This window comes from Marmota monax, unplaced genomic scaffold (assembly GCF_021218885.2).
Source record: "Marmota monax isolate L192 unplaced genomic scaffold, Marmota_monax_Labrador192_F-V1.1 WCK01_AAM20220418_F8-fsc00120, whole genome shotgun sequence".
NCBI lineage: Eukaryota > Metazoa > Chordata > Mammalia > Rodentia > Sciuridae > Marmota > Marmota monax.
Window position 1 is genome coordinate 3159449 of NW_026694424.1, and position 27797 is coordinate 3187245.

The window sequence follows — 27797 nt, forward strand, 5'->3', positions numbered from 1 at the left end:
AACTAAGACTGCAACCGAATTCTTTGAAGTTATAACCCAGGCTTGTCCTTGGTTTCTGACAGGAGGTTTTCTCAATAACAATGATTGGGATTTAGTTTGGCAACAGCTTCGCAGGGCTGTGTTGTCCGGAGGGGATTTTTTGTTGTGGAAAAATGAAAATCAAGAGAGGTGTCACGAGCTAGCCCGAGTCAATCAGGACGCCGGCTTCCCACGGCGTAACCTCGAAATGTTAACAGGCTCGGGACAATATGCTGTCATAAATCAGCAAATTAATTATGATCCTGGGGGTCTGTGCTCAGATAGCCTCAGCTGCGGTCCGTGCCTGGAAAGCCCTGCCCGTTTCTAAGACTGAAGCAAAAATTTCCAAGATCTCTCAAGGGCCCTCTGAACCTTATTCTGACTTTATAGCCCGCCTAATGCAGGTGGCTGGAAAAATATTCCCTAATCTGGAACAGGCTATGCCACTTATTAGACAACTGGCATATGAAAACGCTAACACTTACTGCCAAAATGCTATTAAGTCCTCCCGGGCCAAAAGTATAGATGACATGATTCGAGCATGCAAAGATATAGATGGGCCTCATATTACTGGTCAGGTTTTGGCTGCTGCCCTTAAGACTGGAATGCAAAAATCTGATAACAGGGGAACCTGCTCTAAGGGGTGTTTTAAGTGTGGGAAAGAGGGACATATAAGGAGAAACTGCCCGGAAAGGAGCGAGGGTGCTGGCAGAGGGATGCTTGGAATTTGTCCTCGATGTCATAAAGGAAATCATTGGAGTAGTGAGTGCAGGTCAAAATTTGACATCCAGGGTAACCCAATACCGTCGGGAAACGGGAGCAGGGGCCCGCCCCGGGCCCCAGAAGCCAAAGTGTACTGGGCAGTGCAGGGACGAAACAGTGCCCCGGGGAGTGGGCGTCTCCGCTGCCTCCCACTGACCAACCCCTTTCTATCTGGGAACTCCCCAGGGGAACACCGGGAAGTGCAGGATTGGATCTCAGTTCCACCTCCCGAGCAGTACTGACTCCGCAGATGGGTCCCCAGACCCTGCCAACGGGAGTCTTTGGCCTTTTGCCGGAGGGAATTGTGGGACTGATACTGGGAAGAGGCAGCACTCTGCATAAAGGGCTCAGAATTCTTACAGGTGTGGTTGATGGTGATTGCCACGGGGAGTTAAAAATTGTTGCCGAAGCTACCCAAGGGATAGTTATTATTCCTCCTGGAGAACGCATAGCACAATTATTGCTGCTGTCGGCGGCGTCTCTACCCAGCTTCGCCCTACAGGCAGCCCGGGGTAATGGCAGTTTTGGTTCCACTGGCTCCCCTCAAACCTTTTGGGTAGCACACTTGGACTCCCGACCACAGTTAACCATTAAAATACAGGATAAAATCTTCAAGGGGATATTAGATTCAGGAGCTGATGTCTCTGTTATCTCTAAGAAACAATGGCCATCTGCTTGGCCTCTCCAAGATCCCTCAGCTGTATTACAGGGGATTGGGCAGACGAGACCAGAAAAAAGTGCCTCCTTTCTAAAATGGAGAGATGAGGAAGGACACAGTGGTTATTTTCAGCCTTACGTAGTGGCTGGACTCCCCACAAACCTTTGGGGAAGGGACCTACTTCAACAAATGGGAGCTATCCTCACCACTCAGACCCTAAAAGGGAGTAATAAATTTGTTAATGACATGATGTTAGATATGGGATGGCTTCCCTGAAAAGGACTGGAGAAAAGACATGAGGGAAGGGCAACGCCTGTGGACCCTACAGAAGAAATTACCAGAAGTGGAGGAGATCGGAGGGGGCGAGGAAATTTATCCTAGGGGCCACTGAAATGCGGCCACGTCCTCTATCTATTACTTGGTTATCAGATGACCCTGTGTGGATAGAACAGTGGCCCCTAACTAAGGACAAATTGCAGGCTGCGACCCTTCTGGTTCAGGAACAGCTTAGGGTGGGGCATATAGTGCCTTCCACTTCCCCCTGGAACACTCCTATTTTTGTCATAAGAAAGGGGTCTGGAAAATGGAGGCTTCTCCAAGACCTGAGGGCTATTAATAATACCATGCAGCCCATGGGAACTTTACAGCCAGGACTACCCTTCCCCACGGCTATCCCTAAAGATTGGCATCTTATTATTTTGGACCTAAAAGATTGCTTCTTTTCTATTCCCCTGGCCCCCCAGGATTGTAAACGTTTTGCTTTCTCTTTACCTTCAATAAATTTTAGGGAACCCTATCAGCGGTTTGAATGGACTGTCTTACCTCAAGGAATGGCCAATAGCCCTACTATGTGTCAGTACTTTATAGCAAAAATTCTGCAACCCTTTAGGCAACAATTCCCAAACTTTTACCTCGTCCATTATATGGATGATATATTGTTGGCAGGCCCTGATAGGAAAGCACTTTTCCGGTCTTATGAAGTCCTCCAGTCCCTGTTAAAGGGGGCTGGACTGATTATAGCCCCAGAGAAGGTGCAGATTCAGTATCCTTATAACTACCTAGGATATACTATTAACAAGGTAGGGATCACTCCCCAGAGGCCTCAATTTCAGGTGAACCAGCTCAAAACCCTGCACCAATGGCAGACATTTCTGGGGGAAATCCAATGGCTGCGGCCTTCCCTCCATGTCCCTACTGGTGAACTTAAACCCCTGTATGACCTTTTGAGAGGAGACCCCTCACCCACCTCCCCGCGCAAACCTACTCCAGAAGCCTTGAAGGCGCTTAGATTGATAGAGACAGCCTTACAAGAGATGCAGGTGATGCAGGTGGACTACTCCCAGTCCTTGTTATTCATTGTTCTGCCATCAAAACTCACCCTGACTGGAGTCTTTTGGCAGACTGGTCCTATTTATTGGGTTCACTTACCTGCATCCCCCTCCCGGGTCTTGATACCTTTCCATGATCTGGTAATACAATTAGTTTGGAAAGCAAAATATCTAGGAGATGCCTTGTTTGGGAAAACCTTTGATGTTCTCATATTACCATATAATCAAGACATTCTTTCTAAATTAAAACAGGAACATGATCTCTGGTGTCTTTTCTTCTGTAGTTTCATGGGACAGGTTGACAATCACTACCCTAAAAGCAGGCTCCTTGAAAGTCTAAAGACAGGTCCAATAATTTTCCCAAAGATCCTAAAAAAGGATCCTCTCCCGGGGGCACAAACCGTCTTCACTGACGGGGCCAAAAATGGGTTTGCTGTCGTTTCAGATGGGACCCAAGTCATCCGCAAGAAAGTGGCCAATTGTTCGGCCCAAAAAGCGGAGGTTGCAGCCTTAATATTGGCCTTACAGACCTATAGCTCGGAGCCCCTTAATGTTTTCACAGACAGTCTCTATATCGCCAGGCTTGCCTCCGCGATTGAGACGGCGCTTTATATTGGAAAACAATCCACTATCATGGATCAACTACAAACAGTGCAGCTTCTTACATGGGCTAGGGCAGACCCCCTCTTCATAGGTCACATTAGAAGTCATTCCGGACTTCCAGGTCCTCTGGCAGCGGGCAACGCCATGGCAGACGCTGCCACACATGCCACTAATTTTATATATACAATAACTGAGTATGATAAGGCCCTACAACTTCATAATAAATTTCACCTAAACGCACAAACTTTGCGCTTCCGCTCAGGATGTTCCCGGGATCAAGCTTTAAAAATTGTCTCCCTATGTCCTACTTGTGCACCTTTTATCCATTCCCCTTCTCTGGGAGTCAACCCAAGGGGCCTTCAGCCAAACGACATCTGGCAAACTGATGTAACTCATATTCCTAGTTTTGGAAAGCTGTCTTTTGTGCATGTCAGTATAGACACATTCTCTGGTTTTATCTCCGCTACTTTACATTCAGGAGAAAAGGCTAAGGACGTGATACAGCACTATGTTAAAACCTTTTCCTTTATGGGAACCCCTCGATGTATAAAAACAGATAATGGCCCAGCTTATATTAGTCAAACCTTCCAAAAATTTTGCTCACAGTGGGATATTATACACAAAACAGGAATCCCATATAACCCCCAAGGACAGGCCATTGTTGAACGGGCCCATCAACATCTTAAAACCTATTTGCAAAAAACAAAAGAGGGGGAGATATACCAGAATTGTCAGGGACCACAAGCACTCCTAAGCATAACTCTATTCACTTTAAATTTTTTGCTCACTGATGCCGAAGGCCGTACAGCGGCGCAGCGTCACTTTTCCCCTCCCACCATACAAAAAGCACAGATAAGATGGAAGGATCTGGCTACAGGGAAGTGGCAACCCCCTGATCCACTCTTGGCTAGAGTGAGAGGAGCTGTATGTGTCTTCCCTCCAGGGACGGAAAAACCCATTTGGATCCCGGAGCACTGCACCAGACCAGTGAATGAAAATTCAAGACAAAATGAAGTTCCCAAGATGGCTGATCCTGCCGCTGTTGTTCCCACCCCTTCAAATGAGTGCCGAGACACACCTCATGAGCTGGACCCCGCTTGTGGCATTCCTTCTGGACAGGTTTGTTGAAGGAGGGCTTGACCCCCCACCTGGGAATATTCATGAATATCTTTTTGGAGCCCCTTGTGAGTGTAAGGGAGGGCCCCGGCACTCGGCCCCCTCTGGTTATACCCAGAGCGTTGATTGTGGGACTAAAGTAGCCTACATGGCGGCTGAACTCAATCAAAACATCGGAGGATTTGAGCAACCAAAATGGGTATGTGTCAATAAGCCCGGACTTAATGTCCCCAGTTCGACTGAGACTCTTGGAAGCTGTTCCGCCACTTGTCATTACACCCAGGCAATGCATATCTCCTGTTATACATCAGCCTCAATTTGTGTTAATAATCAAGGAAAACAGTATTTTGAGGCCATCCTAACTAACACCCGTGGAGAAGGGGGGACTACTTATAATTTTATTCCTTTTCTTGGTGACCGGGGAGGAGAAGGCATCACGACTCGGTTAACGGAGGCAGGATGTGAGGGCGTCATGGGTAAACCCTCCTGCTGGCCCATGCAGGCCCCCATCGGAGTCTCTGATGGAGGGGGACCCACTGATGCTATCAAACACCTTCAGGTGATTAAGCTTTTAAAGCCGGAGATCCCTAAGCCTACATACCACCCCTTGATATTGCCCAAATCCCAGCTTCCTGATTTAGATGCCAATACATTAGATATCCTAGAAACTACCTTTTCTTTACTTAACAGTTCCAATCCTACCCTTGCTGGTGATTGCTGGCTCTGCATGACGGCAGGTGCAGTCATGCCATTGGCGGTTCCCATCAATTATACCATTGATGATGACAACACATGTCAATCTGGGCTACCCTTTAAGGTGCAGCCTCTAGGTGGTTTTATGTCTTGCCTTCTGGGCATGATGCAAAATAATACCTATGATGTTGATGTTGGAGTCTCTTCCTTTGGGAACTGCTCATTAGTAAAGAATTATTCTTCACCTACTCCGCCCATTTGTCCCCCTAATGGTACAGTTTTTATGTGTGGTGGAAATTTAGCTTTTCCCAGGCTCCCAGCAAATTGGACTGGCGGTTGCGTTCTGGCATTACTGCTTCCTGATATCACGATTATTTCAGGAGATGAACCCCTACCCATTCCTAGCCTAGACACCCTAGTTAGAAGACACAAGAGAGCTGTTCAGGCCTTACCACTCCTTTTGGCCTTGGAATAACCGCTGCTGTGGGCACAGGCACAGCTGGACTGGGTACGGCTATACATTCTTATCGCCGTCTATCTCAGCAGCTTATAGATGATGTGCAGACCCTATCTGGCACTATTAGGGACCTACAAGACCAAATTGACTCTTTGGCAGAAGTGGTCCTCCAAAATAGGTGAGGCCTAGACTTACTGACTGCCAATCAGGGGGGAATCTGTTTAGCCTTAGGAGAAAGGTGCTGCTTCTATGCCAATAAATCAGGCATAGTTTGCACTAAAATCAAGGAGCTTCAAGAAGACCTAGAGAAAAGGAGAAAAGAATTATTCGAGGACCCTCTTTGGACTGGGATGAATGGGTTCCTGCCCTACCTTCTTCCCCTCCTGGGGCCCTTACTGGGTCTTCTTTTGATTGCAACCTTGGGACCTTGTGTTGCAAATAGGATAACTCAATTCATTAAGGACCAGATTAACATTTTAACCTCCAAGCCAATACAGGTTCCCTACCAACGCCTGGAGATGGATGACTCCGCCCACGAGGTGTACTTACGACCCATCCGGAGATGAGATGTAACTGGACAGGAGCCAATACCCGAGCCCTCCTATGTATGCCTGCTTTTGCCCAGGTCCCTAATTACCCTGCCGACTTGGTGCCGTCATCCCAGACCCTTACGTTCAGAAAGCTCCCTGGTCATAGCTATCCCACTGGCAAAGATGATGACTGGGATCCGCAGTTGTGTCCTGCTGGCCATGACATCCTAACTGAAAAGTGTCCGTTTACGTAGGACAAGAGCTGATCTTGTAGTACCCAGTGACGGGCAACTTCCACGCTTGCACTGCAACCTAAGCCAGGGGAATGGGGCCTCCCCAGAGACGGGTAAGCAGTGCAGGGGCGGTGGACGACCTAAGACAGGGGCTACTTGATTCCCATTGACATGCAAAAAACAAAAAAGGGGGACTTGCTGATAGCAGGCCCGCCCTGGCCCCTGGGGACTCAACCCCCAGTTCTTTGTTATGCATGTCAATGTGGCCAGCTCACAAGGCCATGACACGGGCTTGCGGTTCCCTGTTTATCTGCCTCGCACATATGTGTCTCTTGGGAACATCTTGACCTGTTTGAGCCTCCTGATAGGGGACAGTGACGTGACGGTAACCCAAGGACGCAGTTATTACTCTTCCCTCCTCATTTTTGAGTAATTTCCCGCAGCTGTTAAAAAATTTATAAGGGGAACAAATTTGGCAATAAAGCGCGCACACGCTCCCTCCTGGATGAAGAACCTTGGTGTCCTGTGTATTTTTAACCCCGCCGTCCCTCGCCGGACTCGGCTCCGTTAGCCGGATGCGGCAGGTGGCCATTTGCAAATTAGGAAGAAGGCCCTCACCAGAACCCAGTCACAAGGGCACCCCAATGTTAAACTTCTAACCACTAGAAGAGTATGAAGTAAATTACTATCTTTTAAGCCACTCAGCCTATGGTATTTTTGGTGTATCATCTTGAGGTCACTAAGGCAGACCTTTATAGTATATTATATACTAGGTAGTGTATATAAGCTTAAGAATATAATGCTTTCTCAAGTTTTTCCTGGCACCAAGAAAGGTGGAAAATAGCTCTGATGTCTAGTAGCCAAAACTGGTGAAGCCCAAGTTTCTAGACCTTTCCTTCTGAGATAAGTCTAGCTATATAGTGAGAGTGATCATTTACGGTTTCTAAAACAGCATCAGGAGGGACCACCCAAGGTTCAGGCCAGAAAAAAAAATGTTTCCATCCTTCTTCCCTCTCAGTCCTGTGCCTTGAGACAGCCAGTCATTCACTTAACAGTCATTCTGCCCCTGCCTCTTTCCGGTAGCTTCCTTTTCCCTGAAGATCCTGCTTCCTACCATGGGCTACACTTGCTCAGTGTTCAAGTTCCTAGATCTTGTCAAGCTAGGACATGGGCTTCAGATCCAGTCCTGGCAAAGGGAACACCAGGAAAAGGTGCTTTGTGTGTTTGTATATGTGTGGAGTCTTTAGGAAAGGCTAGCTCCCTAATTCAAAGACTCACAGTGGGAAGCACTGGTATTTTTTCACTGGATGTGATCCTGACATCTCCCAGCCCCAACGAGAGACACTATAGCACCTGTGGAACTGCAGAGTCAAATGATGGACAGAATCTTGATGCTATCATTGAACTGCTATACCAATTGTGGAATCACCCTTCCCTGGGTGGCTGCAGTTGTGGCTCAGTAGTAGAGCGCTTGCCTAGCACATGTGAGACACTGGATGTGATTTACAGCATCACATAAAAATTAAATAAAGATATTGTGTCTATCTACAAATATTTATATATGAATCCCTTTCCTGGGTTTTCCTGCTTTATATCGTTATTGTTTGAGCTACTTTTAATTGAATGCTTACTAACCTGTGGCTGAACACATCCTGCTATAGGATTGTTCCCAACTTCTTACACACATTCTCCTTGGAGCAAGGCCCAAGGCAGCACGTTCCTCAGGAACACAGCCACAGTTTCCAGCAGTTCTTCTGGCACCAGGCTTAAGAGCTACAACTGTGCACATACAAGTGTATCGTATACACACCATGCCTGGAGCTTTCTTTCTAGTTCAATGTGTTTGTGTGTGAGAGATCTATTTTTAAATGACAAGCTGCAATTGCAGAGGACATGGGGAAATGAGTGAGGGTGGAATGATGTGGGTGGAGGCCTGTCCTCACCATTCAGGGATTGCTGGGGCTTTTCCGGAGGCACTTTGCCAAGGAAACCTTTGCATTCTTTTGTCTCAGCACCAGAAGGAAATTTCAAAACAGACTGAGTCTGATTTCCAGAGCTAAAGACACCCAAATATTGGGTGCTTGGTAAAGGACAGAGAGCATCGATAGTGAGGTCAGGAAAAGGGAACCTCTGCTCTGGATTTTCATGACTAATTAGGACCATTTGATGCTCAGCACAGGACAGATGCCTTGGAAGAAAGTAGCTATGTGATCGTGGAGTAAGAACTAAGCAGAGCTCACTAGACATTTGTCACATATATACTCCAGATGATAGGACATCTGATGCTGAAGTTCAGGGGCAATAATATACAAGAAGCTGAGATTATTTGGCTTGTGGAGAAGCTGGGCTCAGGAGAGTTGTGTGCAGAGAATGGGACCAGCTGAGGAAGGAAGAGCTGGGGGGCAGGCAGGAGCCAAGTGCGGTGGGAAGAGGGGGATTCAGCTGACTCCTGTGGGAGGAAGGCCATCAAGGTGGGCTTCTAGAACATTACTAGTCACAAGAGGTTGGCCACGAGGAGAGCAGATAGTAATTAGGGCCACTTTTTTTTTTTTGAAGCTTGGGGATTTGAACCCAGGACCGCATGCATGCCAGGAAAGCATTTTACCACTGAGCCACATGCCCAGCCCTGGGCCAGTTTTTCACACAAAAAAGAAGAATCTGAATGAGGCCCAAACCTGATTACATTATCAGAATTATTGGATGGAGAGCTTTTGTAAAAACTGCATGTATACACGTGAATCCCACGGTACTCCCACCCCTGAGATTCAGAGGTGTCAGATTGAGAGGGTCTAACTTTATCCATCCCTGGAATTTTTGATTTTTGAGAGGTTTTCAGGTGATTCCCATGATCTGACGGGTTTGGGAACTTCAGAAATGAGCAGCGTAGGTGTTGATAGATGGCTTTGGAGCAGATGATAGATGTACTGACGTTGGCAGGCAGGCAGGCCTTAGGGATCAAGGGTTGATGTTAAAAACTCCATTTCCTGGCAATGTGACTTCCCTAGAAATGACAGAATTGCACACCAGTAGGGTTGACATCAGCAATCCTGGGGCAATTTTATATGTGCCAGTCATCTGAGGCATCTGCTGATGTCTGTATTTTACACATGATAGAACTGGGGTGTGTAAAGGGTAAAATGGATTTGCCCAAGATTGAAATTCCTATAAATGTTGAAAATGGGAATGAGACCCAGTTTTGTTTTTTTGTTTGTTTGTTTGTTTCTTTTCACCAGTGTCTGAAAGTGACTTCAAAAATCAATGGAGAACTAACCATGTGCACCAGGAGAAATAGAGACTGAAGGAAAAAAAAGAAAGAAAAGAGCAACACCTGAGACTTGATTAGAATGGGAACAGGGCGGGGTGGCTTAGTCTGTTCATGCTGCTTTAGCAAAATGCTACAGACTGGGACTTTATAAACACCAACAATGTATTTTCTCAGAGTTCTGAGGTGGAGAAGTCCGGGTGTGGGCATTTGGCCTCTGGTGAGGGCCTTCTCATGTGGTAGAAGTGCAGGAGGGCAAAGGGGCACAGGCTCATTCCCTGGGTCCTTGTATAACACATAAAACGCACCCCTTAGGGTGAAGCCATTTATTTCCAAAAAGGAAACCCTAAGAAGGATTAAGTTTCAACGTGAATTTTAAAGGGGATACCTTAAAATCAGAGTGGGGGCAGGAGAAAGAGACATTAGAAATGAAAGAAAACTCTCTCATCATTTTCATCTGGCTTCATTTATTCTCCATTCATTCGTTACTAGCTCCACAGTTAGAACCTCCCTCTTTCTTTGTTTTAGCTCATCTTACTAGAGTTCCTGCTTCCTGATGGTGTGAAGCCCCTCTTAATTCCCAAATCCCCAAGTTGCTCCTCACACTTGGGCTCTGAGACCACTATCTGCTTGTCTCCTGGTGAGTGTCATGCAATGGGTAGCTCCTCAGCCATTCCCCATGGACATCCTTCCTACCCCATCCCTGGGGACACTGAGAAAGCAGCATGCACTGCTGGACTCTGTAGGAAGCCAAGTGTCACTCTGTGGATATTGTCTTCTTTGATTTTGTAAATAGTAACTTTTCTGCAGCCAGATAAAGAAATGACCCACTTGTTTGATACTAGGCAAAACAAATCCATAACTAGTTTTTATGAGACTCTGGATCTCTGGATACTTTGTGCTAAGAATGGTGGAAATATTTAGAGCTCTAAAAAAAAGCAAAGTTCAACCTGTCAGTATGCATTTGTGAGAGCTAGGGCACATTTTGAAGCATCTGCCCTCCTAACCATAAATACTGGGGTCCCAAGACAACTGGGCATGACCTTCCAAAGGATGGTGGAAAATGCCATTTATGGTGCATGCCCTGGAGCCCTTGATAGTCCCTATTGTTCACGTTGAAGAGTAGGAAAAAAAAAAAAAAAACCTCTGCACCCAGTCTCTCCAGAGTTTACCAATCATGGCAAGAACTATGTTCTTTAGGTTTCTGCAGTAGACACTTTGGGTAGTAATGCATTAAGCTTTAAATTAAAATAGCAATTAAAATATTATGCTAAGCATTTTCTTATTTATAACATACTAATTTATTGTAAAGTAGTTTGCCTTCTTCTATGGTTGAGTTTAATGAGTTTCTTTCAGAAGAACCATAAAAAGCATACTTGGAGAAAAGAGACGGTGTTGTTTTTTTAATAAGCAATGTAGCTGTCACCAAATGTTATAAAGATTGATTACTAATGCATTTTTAATGCAGACCATTTATTAGATAATAAGTTTTTTCCCTTCTAAATTTCCAGGAGGAGGAAATCATTGTGTTTTCTATTTTAAATTAAAGGCTTTCTACAATTGGTTTTTCACTAAGCCTTAAAAAGGATGGTCAAATTCTATTATGTAACAAACATACTTAGGATAAACCTGCTGCTCCTTCTTCATACTTTTTTGTCTGCTTCAAACCTCTTGAGAGCAAGAACCAAATAAGACCTATACCCACCCATGGTGCCCTGTGGGGTGCTATTAATACGTGGTGGTGCTCCTTAAGTGCTATTGGATGGATGAAAGTCCTATGCTGCTGTTTTGTTAGAAACAAATGATTCAAAGATTCCTCCTGTGAGGACACTTGTCCTAAACTTGTTTATCAGTGATGGATTGCTCAACAGGGTGTATTTCTCTCTGTCTTCCAGCAGCCAGGAAGGGGGTGGGGTGCAGATGTTAAGAATCCTTTAGCCCAACTATATCACTGTTTTCTTCTCTGATGAACCCTGTCCAGTCTTAGTAATGCCAAGTGGTTAGGCTGTGGGTGTGCCGTTTAGGCAGCTGATGAAAAATTTCCTATTCAATGTGACCAAGAGTTCTAAGATGACCAAGTGATCACACAAATATCCCCCCCCCCCCGCTTTTTAAGCAAGGATTGAACCAGGAGCACTTAACCACTGAGACACATCCCCAAATCCCCAGATCTCCAGCACCACCCCGTGTTTTTATTTTTTCTTGAGACAAGGTCTTAATAAGTTGCACAGGGCCTCGCTGAATTGCTGAGGCTAGCTTTGAACTCATGATCCTTCCGCCTCAGTCTTCCAGGATGCTGGGATTACAGGTATGCATCATCATGCCCGGCACAAATTCTTCTTAAACTTTACCATCTGATGGCAAAGAAATGTAAGTTTACAAGGAATTTTCTCTGGGATACACGAAGAGAGCCCAAAAAAGATTTTGAAAAGAAAAACTTTTCCTGAAAATCATGTTTTTCTTAAAAATGGAGAAATTTGTATTGTAAACCATAATATAGCTTTTTATTATATGTTAAATATGTTAAAATAAAGCAGAAGATTCCTACTTATCTTTGGTCAATACTGAATTGAGTGTAATTTCAGAAAAAGTGGACTGGGTTGAAAGGAGGGGACATGAGATTCAGATTCCATTTAATGTTCTGTTTGGATTTGGGCTGGTGTTATTTTGGAAATGGAGACTTGTACAACAATGATAAGCAAGTCTTCAGTGCTTGCCAAGTAACCCTAGGGTAATCACTGAGAACAGGCCTAAGTACAGTGTTTTCAGCTATAGTTCATGCAACCTTGGATAAGTGACTCTTATTGACAGCTGATGCCATTTGGATCTTGCAATGGTTAATTTTATGTGTTGACATGGTGCCCAGATATTTGCTCAAATATTACTCTAGATGTTTCTGTGAAGTAACTTTTTGATGAGATTAGCATTTAAATCAAAGGACTTTAAGTAAAGCCAATTGCCTGCCACACTGTAGATAGCTGGAACTCATCCAATAAGTTGAGTTTAATAGAAAAAGATTGACCTCTTCCGGGGTGGGGGAGGGACAGAAGAAACTCTGTCAGCAGACAGCCCCATCTCAAGCTGAAGAAGCTCTTTCTTGGGTCTCTGTATGAAGGTTCTTCATACAGATTTTCAACTTGCCAGCTTCCTCAATCACATGAGCCAATTCTTCAAATTACTCTCCCTCTGTACACATCCTGTTGGTTGTGTCTCTCTGGGAACGCTGACTCATACAGATCATGTAGTAGATTGATTCATTGGTCATAAGCCAAGAAAATAGTCATCAAAGAACTTCAGAGAAGAGAAAATAATGAAGTGTGTTCTCTACTTTACCACTGTGACAGAATTTTCACACGTGCTTGTGAACTGTCACTAGAGCCTCATCACCTGCACAGAGAGGGACTCTTGCAAGTGAGGGAGGCTCTTATAGAGCTTCCAGCCACATCTTCCTGCAGCAGTGTCAACAAATATGTTGACACCAGTGTCAACACAGCTCTGCTTTGGGTTAAGTGTTTGAGAAAAGTCATTCTGAACAATCTGAGAAAGTCAGTGATGAACACTGATTCACTTATCTGATTCATTTTCCAAATTCATTTTTTTTTAACTTTTTGTAAAGATACCCTTGTTTTCACTTTAAGAGGAAAAAATCTCCCTACCTGTATGAATTTAACTTCTTTTTTAAGATTCCACATATAAGTGAGATCATGCAGTATTTATTTTCCTGTGCCTATTTCACTTATTGGAACACCCTAAAGGTTCATCCCTGTGGTTGCAAATTATTGTATTATGATTTAGAGGAAGTGTCCCTCAAAAACTCATGTGTGAGACAATGCAGGAGGGTTTACAGGTGGAATGATTGGGTTATGAGAACCTTAACGTAATCAGTGCATTAATCCACTGATTGGGATTAACTGGGTGGTACCTGTAGGCAGGAAGGTTGTAACTGGAGGAGACGGGTCACTGGGGCCTGCCTTTGGGTTTATATTTTGTACCCGGTGAGTGGAGTCTCTTTCTGCTGGCTAGTGGCCATGGCCCGAGCTGCTTTCCTCCACCATCCTCTTCTGCCATGATGTTCTGCCTCACCTAGGGCACAGAGAAATGGCGTAGGCCATTTATAGACTGAGACCTTTGAAACCGTAAGATCCAAATAAACGGTTCTTCCTCAAAAATTGTTCTTGTCAGGTATTTTGGTTACAATGGTGAAAAAGCTGACTAAAACAGAATCTCCCTTTTAAACTTAATGTTGAATAATATTCCACTGTGTATCTACATCATATTTTCTTAATTCCCAGAAATGGGGAGGCAGGTGGAGGGCAGGGTGGACTGGGAAGAGGGGATGTGGAAATGGTGGTGAAAGGGTACAGATTTTTGGTTAGACAGTGTTATAGTTTGGATGTGACGTATCCCTCAAAATCTCATGTGTAAGACAGTGCAAGAGGCTTGGAGGAGAAATGATTGGGTTATAGCTTTAACCTAATCAGTGAATCAATCTGATAAGATTAACTGAGGGATAACTAAAGTGGTAGGGTGGCTGGAGGAGGTGGAGATTGGAATGTGGCTTTGGGGTACATATTTCTATCTGGCCAGTGGAGTCTCTCTCTGCTTTCTGTTCACCACGTGAGCTGCTTCCCTCTGCCACACTCTTCTGCCATGATGTCCTGCCTCACCTTGAGCCTGGAGGAATAAAGCCAGCCTTCTATGGACTAAGACCGCTAAATAAACCTTTCCTCCTTTATAATTGTTTTGGTAGGGTCCTTTAGTCATAGCGGTGAAATAGCTGACTAAGAAAGGAAGAATAAATTTTTATGACCTATTGCAAAGTTGATTGTAGTTAATCATTAGGTATTGTATATTTCAAAATTGCTGGAAGTGTAGATTTTAAATGTTCTCAATGTAAAAAAATGATAAGTATGTGAGGTGATGAATTTGTTAATCATTTCCGAATGCGTGCATATACTGTAACATAGCATCATATCTCATAAGTATACCATTGTTTCTGTTATCTATGGGGGATTGATTTTAGGAAACTTTACAGATACTAAAATCCAAGGATGCTCAAGTCCCTTATAGAAAATGTTATGGTTTTTATATATAACTTGCACATATCTTCCTTCATACTTTGAATAATCTCTTGATTACTTGCGATACCGAAAACCATGGATATGCTATGCAAATTGTTAAACACTATCTTCTAGAGAATAATAAAAAAGATAAGAAAGTCTGTACATGTTTAGTACAAATGATATTATTTTTCCTGAAGGTTTTCAATCCACAGATCTGTAATCTACAGAGACAGAAGAACAACTATATATAATGGTTTATTAATTATAAATAAAATAAAATAAAATACAAGAAGGGAAAGTTATCAATTCAACTCTTGAGTCCTTAAATTCTAATACATAACTGTTCCTAATGAGGGGTTTCCAGGTATTTGGAATTTTAGTGCTAAAATGGAATTATGCAAGGCAAACTGAGACTAAAATCAGCTTCTATCTCTTGGTAATAGACCATATTTCCCAAATATCCTCTTTTGTCATTACTAATTTATCTAAAATAATTAATCTCCAAGTAAACAGTATTTCATTTTTTAAAAAATCACTCATTAAACATAAGAAAATAAAGAGTCAGTCATGTAAGGTGGTCTTGGTATAGATGCTAACCTTCAGGATGCACAGTGACACTCCAGAATTTGACCACTCTGATTAGTTTCCATCTCTCATATTTATATATATTTTTTCTATTAATACAGCGCTAATGATATCTCACACTTCTTTCTAATTTTTTAATCATGTGATACCACTGTCGAGCTCCTGCACACCCTGAACAGTCAGATATGCCAGACCTATTTCCAGGGGGACCAGCACCAATCCTAGGGTCCAGGTACCCTTGCATAATCAATTTCTCCTTCAGGACTGCTCCCTACAATAATATTCCCACCCAGTTCCCTGGTGATGCAAGAGAACCAAGTGTGACTCTATCACTCTAGGTACACTGAAAGTTTTTACTCTAGTCTGATAAAAAAAAGTCTATTTTCCAATATAAAAATAGTGGGATTCTTCACATTCCTTTTGTATATGGTGTGATGACATCTACTGGAAGGAAGGAATTAAAAGTTTTTCCTTAAAATAGTTGGTAAAATCAGCGTCCACGAGGATGTCTTGACATGTTTACGGAGCCAGAGGGAAAGCATTTAGGTGGTTCTCTGGGACAAGAGGCCTCCCTCTCTGTTATCCTTGAAGTTAGAGATGGGATGAAACATGACGTTTTTTGAAATAGGACACAAAAATGACTGTCTGTGGCTTAGATTTATTGACTATGTAATCCATTGGTAGGTCCAATTAATGAGAGGGCTAAAGGCAAGAGAGACAATGGAAAATAAACAACTCTGGCCATTAATCTCTATAAATACCATGAAGATTTCAAATAGTCCCAGTTTCAACCAATGGAACTAATTGACTGAGTTGTCTCTAGACTAACAAAGTTCTTGTTTGCACATCTTAATATCCCCCCTAGCTCCTCACCCAGTGTACTGTACTAAGGAGATGATCAATAATAGTGGTTAACCTATTGCCAGCAGCTTTAATTTGTAAATGATTGAAAAGAGATGTGAAATCCACTGTCATGCTTTCTTCGTGTGCTGCATGTACCCAAGAGGATAAGGCTAGTGTGATATCAAAGTCCTGCAAATGCATTTAAACAACATAAAAGTGTCCTCACTGTCCAGGCTTCCTTCACATACATAATAATACAGCAAAAGTTTATTTAGTTAACAAAATGTCAATGACAATGCATAGCTAGTTAAGAGGGTGAACACAGAACATAGAGCCATGGAAGTATCCTCTGGAGGGAGGGGCACGCTTCCAAGACAAGATTCAGAACCCAGTAGGATTTGGGAGTAAGGAGAGGAAGGTGTCGAAGAGGACATCAAGGTTTTCAGCAATGGCTTTTTTTTTTTTTTTTTTTTTTGCTGGAGAAGATGACAATTTAGGTTTTATACATAATCAGTTTGAGGATTTCATGGGCGTACTTAGGTGGGCAATTGGAGTTGGGAAATGCAATCCTGTTGTTTGACATAAGAATTTGGGGAAAGGTAGAAAATGGTTAGACTCAATAAAGGAAATGCTGTTCAGGTTGTTCCAATGGTCAATCTTATCCATGTCTTTGCTTTAATCTTAGAGTTACTTAGGTACACAATGGTGGGGTACAGGGTGGCACTAAAGGGAGTGCATTTCACTGTACTGAAAGCCTACGTTAAATTCAGATCAAGTTGAGGACTCCCATATCACCCTACACACATGTCCCAGAGGGGCTAGCCAGTTGACAAAAGATTGAGGGAAAAATTATCTATCAGAATTAGAAAGGAAGAAACAAAGCTGTTATTATTGCAGATGGCAACTTCAAAAATTATTAACATGAGATAGACTAAGAAACAAAAAAGAATTACATTTCCACTGACCAGTAATAAGATGGTAGAAAAGCAATAATGATAATAATATAAAAATAAAAGACACCAAAATCTAAAACTACTAAAAGAGTTGAAAGACATTTATGGGTCAAATTTTTAAAACTTTAATGATATGAAAGAAGACATAAAGAGAAAGAGATACCAGTTTCATGGTTACTATATCTTGGAAAATTAATCTGTTGATTTTAAAATTTTGTTTGGTACCTAGGATTGAACCCAGGGGTGTTTAACCACTGAGCTATGCTTTTTATTTTTGAGACAGGGTCGTGCTAAGTTGCTTAGGGTCTTGCTAAGTGCTGAGGCTGGCTTTGAACTTGTCATCCTTCTGCCTTAGCCCCCAAAGTGATTGGGATTAAAGGTGTGTGCCACTGTGCCAGGCTTGATCTGTTGATTTAATGTAATTCTCATCAAAATCACAATAGCATTTGTGGTAGACCTTGACAAGTTGTTTACAGAATTTCTATGAAAAACCAAGACATTAATGGAGACATTTATGACTTTCTCTACCAGATGTCAAGACCTAGGAAGAAGTCTAGTTGTTAAAAACAGTAGCATTTGACAGTGTTAAACAATGAAACAGAATTAAGTATGCAAGAATACAACAGACACTAGTATGGCAGTATGTAAAAACGTGGATGTGTAACAGATGTGATTCTGCAATCTGTATACGGGGTAAAAATGGGAGTTCATAATCCACTTGAATCAAATGTATGAAATATGATATGTCAAGAGCTTTGTAATGTTTTGAACAACTAATAATAATTTTAAAAAAGAATGCAAGAATAGACTCACATGTATGGAAACTGGACATCTCACAGAGTTGGCATTGCATGTCAGAACTTAAAGGAGGAACAACACGATAAAAGATAAAAGATGCCAAGACAACTGGTTAGCTGTATGAAAAAGGAAACAAGAAGAAACTGTTTCATTCCTATTAAAAAATGGTCAAATGCCATTGTGCAAGGACCATTCAGAATTACACTCCACCTCCTCTGCCTATGCTCTGTAAATGGCATAACAAACCTGGACGACAGCACCACTATTTACAACTTCCTGAATATTTTAAGCCTACCATTGAGACCTGCTGCTCAGAAAGGAGATCCCTTTCAAAATATTTACTGCTAATTGACAATGCACCTGGTCACTCAAAAGCTCTAATGGAGTTGAGAGGGAGATGCGCTTAATGTTCTTTTCATGACTACTGACATGACATTCATTCTGTAGCTCATGCATCAAGGAATAATTTGGACTTTCAAATCTTGCTACTTAAGAAATGGATTCATAAGTCTGTACCTGCCATAAATAGTGATTCTGCTGTTGGGTTTGGATAAAATAAATTGGAAACCTTCTGGAAAAGATTCACCACTTTTGATGTCATGATGAATGTTTGTGATTCACCAAGGAGACCAAAATAGCAACATCAACAGGAATTCAGAAGAAGTTGATTTCAACCTTCATAGAGGACTTTGAGGGGTTCAAGATTTCAGGGGAGGAAGTAACTGTAGATGTGGTCAAAATAGCAAGAGGACCATATTTAGAAGTGTAGACTGAAAGTATAACTGAATTGTTGCAATCTTATGATAAAACTTTGATCAATGAGGAGCTATTTCTTATGGATGAGCAGAAAAATGGTTTCTTAAGATAGAATCTACCTCTGCTAAAGGTGCTGTAAATGTTGTTGAAACAACAAAGGATTCAGAATATTACATAAACCTAGTTGAGAAAGGAGTGACAGGGTTTGAAAGGATTAACTCCAATTTGTAAAGAAGTTCTCTTGGCAAAAAGCTATTAAACCATATCACATACTGTAAAGACTCTTTCATGAAGGAAAAGATTGATGCAGCAAACTTCATTATTGTCTTATTTTAAGAAATTTCTACAGCCTCCCCAATGTTCAGCATCCACAATATTGATCAGTTTGCAGTGATTGACATCAAGGTGAGACCCTCCACCAACAAACAATGACAACCTAAAATGCTTCAGTGGTAGAACACTTGCCTAGCAAATGCAAGGACCCAAGTTGGATCCCCAGCACTACAAAAAAACCCCAAAACAAACAAAAAGCTCCTTGAAGACTCAGATATCATTAGCATTTTCATTAATAAAGTATTTTTAATTAAGATATATGCTTTTTTAAGACAGGTTGCTGTCACATTAGTTTTTGGTTTAAAGTGAGATATAGTTGATTTTTTAAAAATTCTCTTTTTGGTACTGGGGATTGAATCCAGGGGCGTGCAACCACTGAGACACATTTCTGGTCCTTTTTCATATTTTATTTAGAGAAAGGTCTTCCTAAGTTGCTTAGAGCCTCACTAAGGCTTTTTGCCAAGGCTGGCTTTTTAAAAAAAATTGTTCTAATTAGTTATACATGATAGTAGAATGTATTTTGACATATAATACCTATATGGAGTATAACTTCTCATTTTTCTGGTTGTACAGGATGTAGAATTACATTGGTTGTGTAATCATATATACACATAGGATAGTAATGTCAGATTCATTCTATTATCTTTCCTATTCCCATTCCCCCGCCCTTCCCTTCATTTCCCTTTATCTAATCCAAACTACTTCTATTCTTCCCTAGCCCCCCATCCCCACTCCCTTATTGTGAATTAGTATCCACATATCAGAGAAAGCATTCAGCCTTTGGTTTGGGGGATTGGCTTATTTCACTTAGCGTGATATTGTCCAGTTCCATCCATTTACTTGCAAATGCCATAATTCCATTCTTCTTTAAAGCTGAGTAATATTCTATAGTGTATATATACCATATTTCCTTTATCCATTCTTCTGTTGAAGGGCAACTAGGTTGCTTTTATAGCTTAGCTATTGTGAATTGAGTTGCTATAAACATTGATGTGGCTGCATCACTGTAGTATGCTGATTTTAAGTCCTTTGGTTATAAACCAAGGAGTGGGATAACTGGATCAAATGGGGGTTTCATTTCAAGTTTTCTGAGGATTTCCGTACTACTTTCCATAGTGGTTGCAATCCACCAGCAACGTATAAATAAGTGTACCTTTTCCCCCACATCCTCACTGAGGCTAGCTCTGAATTTGAGATCCTCTTGCCTTGGCCTCTGGAGCTGCTGGGATTATAGGCATATGCCACCATGCCAGGCTAGTTGCTTTTTACTGTGTACAACAGTTTTATTCTATAAAGTCAATTTAGAAACACTAAATTAGTGGATAATGAACCATTGCTCCTAGGGAGAAATAATAAATTAGCTTCTTATGAGTCTCTGGTCACAATATTTTGACCATCAGTCTCTCTCTCTATTACTGTGTTTATGCATGTTTCTGTGTAAGACACCTGATTTAGTGATGCACTCACTATCTGTAGCCCTATAGCTCCTGCCTGGACAATGCTGAAGTAATATGCAGACATTTGCTCTATAACGCATATTATGGCCTCTTGGGCTTAGGAACACTGAACAGCACATCATCAGTATACTTGGTGGCCATTTTAAACAAGTGCAATCATCAAAAAATAGCAAAAACTGTGATGCTAAAGCAGTTAGGAAAAGGTCACTTGTTTGAAGTCTGAGAGCCGAAACAAGAAGGCACAGGGTCACCTTGTTCAGCCTTAGCTGGGAAGTGTGCCTTGCACTGGGTCACTCATTTGCCACTTGGCCCATGTCTGCAAATGATTAAGAAAGTGCCATGAATATTGATTGTGGGGTCATAAATAAATTTTACTGAGCAGAAAAATTAGCAAATACTGAATCCACAAATAATGAGGATCGACTGTATTCAGGGAAATAATTATCATTGGGCGGTAGTGGGAATTGGGAGGCAATTGGGGAAATGCAGCTAGAGGACTTTAAAGACTTGGAAATGTTTGTTTAGGTGCATCTTGACTGTTAAATTTACTGTTTTTTTAAAATAATAAATATAACACAAATATAAATTTTTATAGTGTTTATTATAAACATACTCTCTCTCTAGATATATTTTGTAAATATAAAATATTTCAAAATATTTCTCTAGTGAGAGTCTATTCAAATTAATGTATTCCCGAGGTATTGTGAGCACGGGTTATGTGAGAAGCACTGAGCTTTGTCTCTGGAGAATCCTAATTGTTTCCAAGGAGATCAGAACTTAGTGACAGAATTCTTGCCACCAGGATTCTGGGACTTTCTTGGGATATAAGAACATCCAAATATGTGAGTGCTGTGCAGTTGCTAGACTCAAACTCTGCCCCAAACCAAAGCCTCCCTGTGTTTATTGGAATAGCCCATAGTGCCTAGCACTGCGTGTCACATGGCAGTAGGTGGTTAATGGTGTTTGTTGAAGGCAGGAAGATGGGCGGCACATCCGTGGGCAGTGGAAAACCTGCTGGTCATCAGTGATAGGTCCCTGTAGGTGCATCTTTCCCTGGAGCATCCAGGTCTTCCTCTGTGTGCTCTTTTTCTTGTCCTTGTCTCATCACTCCAACCTCGTGACGTCAGTGAGGGGTTCCCTGGGGCTTACCACAGCAGCAGAGAGGACAGTGCCCTACTGAGAATCCAAGAAGCCCTTAAGTTTTGCCTCATCTTCTCTCTGTCCTCAGGCAAGATTTTCTTTTCAAAAAGAAGAAATAGGAGTTCTATTCCAGTGCACTTAAATTTGCCCAATTGGACAGAGATTCTCTTTGCTGTCTTTGCATCCTGTAGCTCATGAACGCATTTAGAAGTGAGCCGGACAGTGTTTCATTTGAACCGTTTCCTGAGCCCAAACATGAATGTGAACTTCTAGATTCATATTTGAATCTAGTCAGTTCAAATAGGCAAAATGATTCTGAGGTTATGTTGCTAAATTAGGAAAGAGATGTTTTCTCCTTAGGCACAGGTGACCCAGTGACTAAACTGGAATTCCATGGTGGGTTGGGTCACATTCCTTGAATTGTCATGCTGGTGGTGACATCATTCTGATGTGAAAACAGGATTAGAAATATGGACGCTTTTCCAGATATTCGGAAAATATATCTATGTTCCATCAGGCTCTCAGACTTTGTGTTCCTATCATCTTGGTTTCACTTGGGTTTGTAGCCAAAGGAGGAGTGACTTAAGCATGAAACTTAGAGGGCATGATTTATTCTTAAAAATCTACTCCTGGCCTCAAAAAAGCAAGAGTCGTAAATCACTTAAATTCATTTGACCTCAAAAATATGTGGCTTCCCTGCCCTAAGCACCTGGCTTCTTTGTGAATGCATCCTCAACACTCACAAATCCATTCCTTCCCCCCTTCCTTGAGTGGATGGCCAACTCGGCAGAACTTGTCTGTTTGTATAAACCCAGTTGCTCTGCTGGTGGGAGATGACACCTGCTCCCTTCAAGTAAAGAAGTTTCCAGAAATATTAACACAGATGCTTAACTGTTGGTAAATGGGCCATAACAAGTCTTAAAATTGTTGAGCCGTGTCTTTCTGCATTTCTGAATGCAGGACATTTTAGGGAGGGGCATCATTCTAAGATTAGAGCATCCAGTCCTGTTTAGTTGGAATCACAGCCCTCCCCCTCTACACACACACACACACTCATTCGACACCCCAGGGTTCTAGTGGAGTGTGTGGAGAGCTTCAAACAGCAACCCATTGTCGCTCTGGAATAGTCATTTTCTTCCTCAGCACTTTCAGTTAATAGAGTGAAAGTTAAAAGCATCCAACTCATGCAAAAGCTTTTATGAGAATGAATGTATCAAACAATTGGATCTTTAAAAAATCCAAGAGTTGATGCACACTAATAATATTAGCTTCAATTATATTTAGCCTTTTTCAAATAAAGCCCTTGCAAATAGATAAGGACTGCTTCCATTTCCGCTCCTCGCACTCCGGCCCTCCCTCTCTATGAAGAGTGACTCATGGATCAGTTCTCAACCCAAACAACAAGCCAAGGGATCAACTGCACAGAAGGAAGGCGGCGCCTCCTTCAAGTGCGGAAGCCAAGGTCCCCAAGAGATGCTGAAATTGGCCCGGATGTTGAATTCACTCTATCTGACAAATTTCGTGTTTTTTTTTTTAATTCTTATTGCCTTCCTCTCTCAGTTGTCACTCCCTGAGATTAAGTAAAAATGAATGTTAGCACCATTAGGAGGCTGAGACAATTCCATGGTGCATACTAATTCACCCGGTCTGTCTGTGATATGTTTTCAAATCCCAAGCCCAGAGCATTTTGTTTTGGGATCTTTGAAAACACTATTTATAACAGGAGTTGTCACCTCTGTTGGAAACACTTTCTGGAAGTGATAATGAACCTTGCTGTGTTTTACAACAGGGTAGTCTCAGTGAATCACAGCTTTCCCTCTGCTTCCCATTAGTGTTATCAAGCCAGCCTGGAATACCTGCAGCCTGGGTGGGAGAAGGAAAAAAGTGTTGGAAGATGTCTGATAACTAACTGCTGAGGCTTCCCACTTTTTCCCCCAGAATGAATCACCTGTCAGAGGAAATGATGTTGATAACTTGAAAACACTGAAAAGGAATTAACACTAGGAGTCACTGTATGCATTAGTTGTAGTGGTACAAGTCAGCCTTCCTGCTGTTGCTTAACATCCACCTGGGTAATAACTGTTTCCATCGTGGAGCTGAGACAATACGGAGGCCCCTCTCACCATCTGGAAACTGACACCTTTATTTCTCTATTTTCATTCTCATCCTGAGATTGCTGGTTGCAGTGTCTCATAGCAGTTTATGACATTACCACTGATTACAACATAATGATTCTTCATTGATTACATGTGGTTTATGCGGGGTTGTCAGAGATGGATCAGAGAGCATGCAAATAGCAATGAACGGTGGGCCCGCAGCTACCTGTCTTGGAGGGCAATGACAGCATGGAGAGTACCCATTCAAGGATAAGCTGCAGGGATAAGTTGCTCATTTTCTGAAATGAATTAGCAGTCTGTTCAGTAAAACAACGAGTTTGATGAATTTTAAGGCTCCCATCAGCTAATCTAATCAATTGAGTCTGCAAATTATAAAACTTGTTTTTATGCTATCATGAGCCCAAGAATTTTTTTTTTCCGGTGATGTCTCTATCATTTTGGTTTTATGTACAAATCAGACAGACAGCTACTTTGACAGCCGTAAACTCAATTAACAGCTAGGCAAAGAAGCCTTTTTGTTTTGTTTTGTTTTTGTTTTTTCAAGCCACTCTATTCATAAATCTGCAGTAGCTCTCAGCTAGTGCTTGTATGTATGTGTTGTGGAGAGGAGTCCTAGGTAGGAGGTTAAACTCCAGCTTACTTCCCTGCTCCCACGACTCTGTGACAGGACAAAGGCAAAGCTGCTGGGTTGGGGAGGTAGCTCAGTGGTACCAGGCTTGCCTAGCATGTGAGTGTGGCAAAAAGAAAAAAAGAAAAGAAAAGAAAGAAAGAAAAAGAAAAGGAAACAAGCTACGTAAAACAATTATAAGACTCAACATACATGAAACCCCTCAGACTAGGAAATGTTGTTTGGTGCGGTATAGTATCATATTAACTAAATTGTGGGGAGAGGGAAGTATTTTTGTCTTTTAATTTTGGGGAGCCTGGGCCTTGGGAAGGAAAAGTCACTAATGTTTGGTCTATAGCTAGTGAATGAACATATTGAGTTAAACTAAACTATACATTAAGAATATGCAGGGGGAAAAGAACATATAACAAATTATTTACGACCTAAGGAGTTTGTCCAATTCTTGGAAGATAATGTTTGTGTAAATTTATGGGAGCAGTGTTTTGGTCAGGGGTTAGGATCAAAGATGGACCGTGAGACCAAGAACACTCAGGAATTTAATCACCTGATACAATAAATTTAAAATTCAGGGTAAGATAAGAAAGGAATGGTTCTATTTCTGCTCCTCCCACTCCTGCCCTCCCTCTCTATAAAGAGTGACTCATAGATAAGTCTTCAGGATTGTGCTCTTCTTCTTCCTTCTTCTTCTTCTTCTTCTTCTTCTTCTTCTTCTTCTTCTTCTTCTTCTTCTTCTTCTTCTTCTTCTTCTTCTTCTCCTCCTCCTCCTCCTCCTCCTCCTTCTCCTCCTCTTCCTCCTCCTCCTCCTCCTCCTTCTCCTTCTCCTTCTTTTCTTTTTTCCCTGACCTGAGGACTGAACCCAGTGACCCTACCACTGAGCTCTATTCCCAACCATTTTTTAACTTCTTATTTTGAGTCAGGGTCTCACTAAGTTGCCCAGGTTGGCCTTGAACTCGGGATCCTCCTGCCTCATCAGTCTCTGGTATTACAGGTGTCACCATGGTGCCTGGCTTGTGTCACCATGGCTCTTGTAATCACTCTGTGGTAATACGGTTTGAGTGCGTTGTGATGCTAAGATATGTACTTTCAGCATCTCTGAGATATTCCAATGTATTTTAATTTCTATGTAGTTGGTATTGAAATTGTTGAGAATGAGATGTCTGAGTCCATTTTTTAAAATTTGGTTAATTGAGTTGTATGGTGATGTCATGGTTTGTGAGAAACTAAATCAACCCAGGGCACAACTTTTTATTTGTTTTTGGTCATAGCTTCTTGTTCCTGGAATTAATATCCACACATGTATGTGGTTAATTGAGGTTAGGGAGGTTAATGTTTATTTGAGGATTTTAGTCCTGTCTAAAAATACAGACATTTTATTGAGATCTAGTTCTACAAGTTTTTTGCATATTTTTCTTGGTGACATTTTCTTTTGGCAATACAAAAGTTCCCACACTTAGGAAAAGACTAATTATCCTGTAGCCATGGTAACAAGAAGCCACCAAAGTAGATGTTAAACCTGCTTATTTTTCCAAAAACCTCATTTTATAGCCATGGAGCCATCAGAACCAGTGTAAGCTTATTTAATCAATCAGCAACTCCCCTCAGTTAATATGGTTTTGAAATCCAGCTAATCAACATCAGCCTCTTGCTTTGGAAAGCCAGCCAATAGGGAGTGGACTCACTCCAGCACACAGGCTTCCACAAGTGACCCATCAGCGAGAACTAAGCCTCCACAGTGTCCTTCACCCTTCTCCTGACTCTGCAAATGCCAGTTCCTGAATTCTGCACTTTCCCAATACCCTGTGTAGAACTGCCTACTTGATCTTCTCCAAGAAGCTGTGTCCATCCAGCACGGCTCTGCCATAACTAAGGAAGTAGTGAACTCAGTTTCATGTGCTTGTTGTTGTCTGAGACATTGAATAATGGTTGCATCCTTTAACACTCTATTGCTTCCTAACAACACCTCAATATTGACTTATCTAATGTCTTTCTGGCTTTCCTTTAGTCCCTTTTTGGTGGACCATGTGGAACAAATGACAACCTAGTCTTCTTAACTCCTTTATTCCAGCTGTCTTTTCTATTGATTAAATCTCAAGAATAAGGCATAAGTAAATAAGTAAATGGCAGGAGGATCCCTAGTTCAAGGCAACTTAGTGAGACCCTGTCTCAAAATAAAAAGTTAAAACATTTTATCTTCCTTTAGAGGAACTTTCCCACTACAGCATACTTAAAAGTGTCATCTTAAACACCTTTCCATTTTTTTTTTTATAAAATAGGTAGAGGTGGGAGAAAGTGAAGGAATTTCTCAGGGCCTTTCTTGAAACCTCATAAAAGTACAAACTCAAAAGAGTTTTTAGTAGAGCTGGAGAAAACCTGGTGGCAGTTTTCTAAGTGTTAATGGGACACATGTGCAGGGATGGGAGATAAATCCTGGTCCCTAAACAGGGAAAGAGAGCCAAGTTCCTGTATAAATCTAGCAATAAAAAAAGATAGACAAAACAATTAACTTACCTTGCTGGTAAAGGTGTTGTAGATAATACTGGAGATGCATGCCAGTCTCAGTCTCGGCTTTTAGTGAATTGGTTTTCCCCTAACAATTTCTAAACACAATTCTGTGATCACAAGGCTTTGAGACCAAAATCCCTATGCCTGTTTGGTTGTCGAAAATCTAGTTTAGAGTAGTCTTAGGTTGGTTGTGCCCCCAGAAGCCTGGCAGAAGCAAATGCAAACACTCTCTAGATGAACACACTTTAAACTAAGGCCTCAAAGAATTTTCACAGATAAAGTCTTAAAGAAAATGGGCTCATAACTTTAAAATAAATTAAACAAGCAGAAGTCATCATACATACAACTCAGCAGCAAAAATCAAAGAAGTGAAGCCAGTGAACAATAAAATGGTCAGAAACCAAATATGAAGTATGTCCGATATGCTTTAATAAAGTGAGATATCAACATTTCCTGGGTATATTTGAAAAAGAACCAAATAGAACTTCCCGATATGAAAAATACAGTAATTGGTAGGTAGAAATGCTGCTCTTAGAGGAGTGGTAAAGGCATCTCTGTACCTGAGAGAGTGTCCAATCTTCTGGTTTACATTTACATGGCAGACTCCCCCAGGAGAAATAGGGAAATGATAGAAACTGGTATAAAAGGAAATGTCTTGATGCTACTAGATTCACTAGAGGAGCTCAGAATCAGTGGCCATCTACAGATGCTCTGTGGTTTGGTTTTTATTGTCAGTCTGTTACTCTCTCCTCTTACAGTTATTGTTCAATCCCCTAGAGCTGCGGTGGTCCCAAGTGGGCCCATTCTTCCAAGATACCTAGCTGAACAAACTGGGCATCCAGCCACCAACGCCTGAAATATCCCATCTCTCAGCCTTGGAAGACAGACTGCCAGCATAATTTCCTGTTCCTTTACTTTACCCTACTTTGCTTACTGTCTTTTATCTTATTACTGGAAAATAC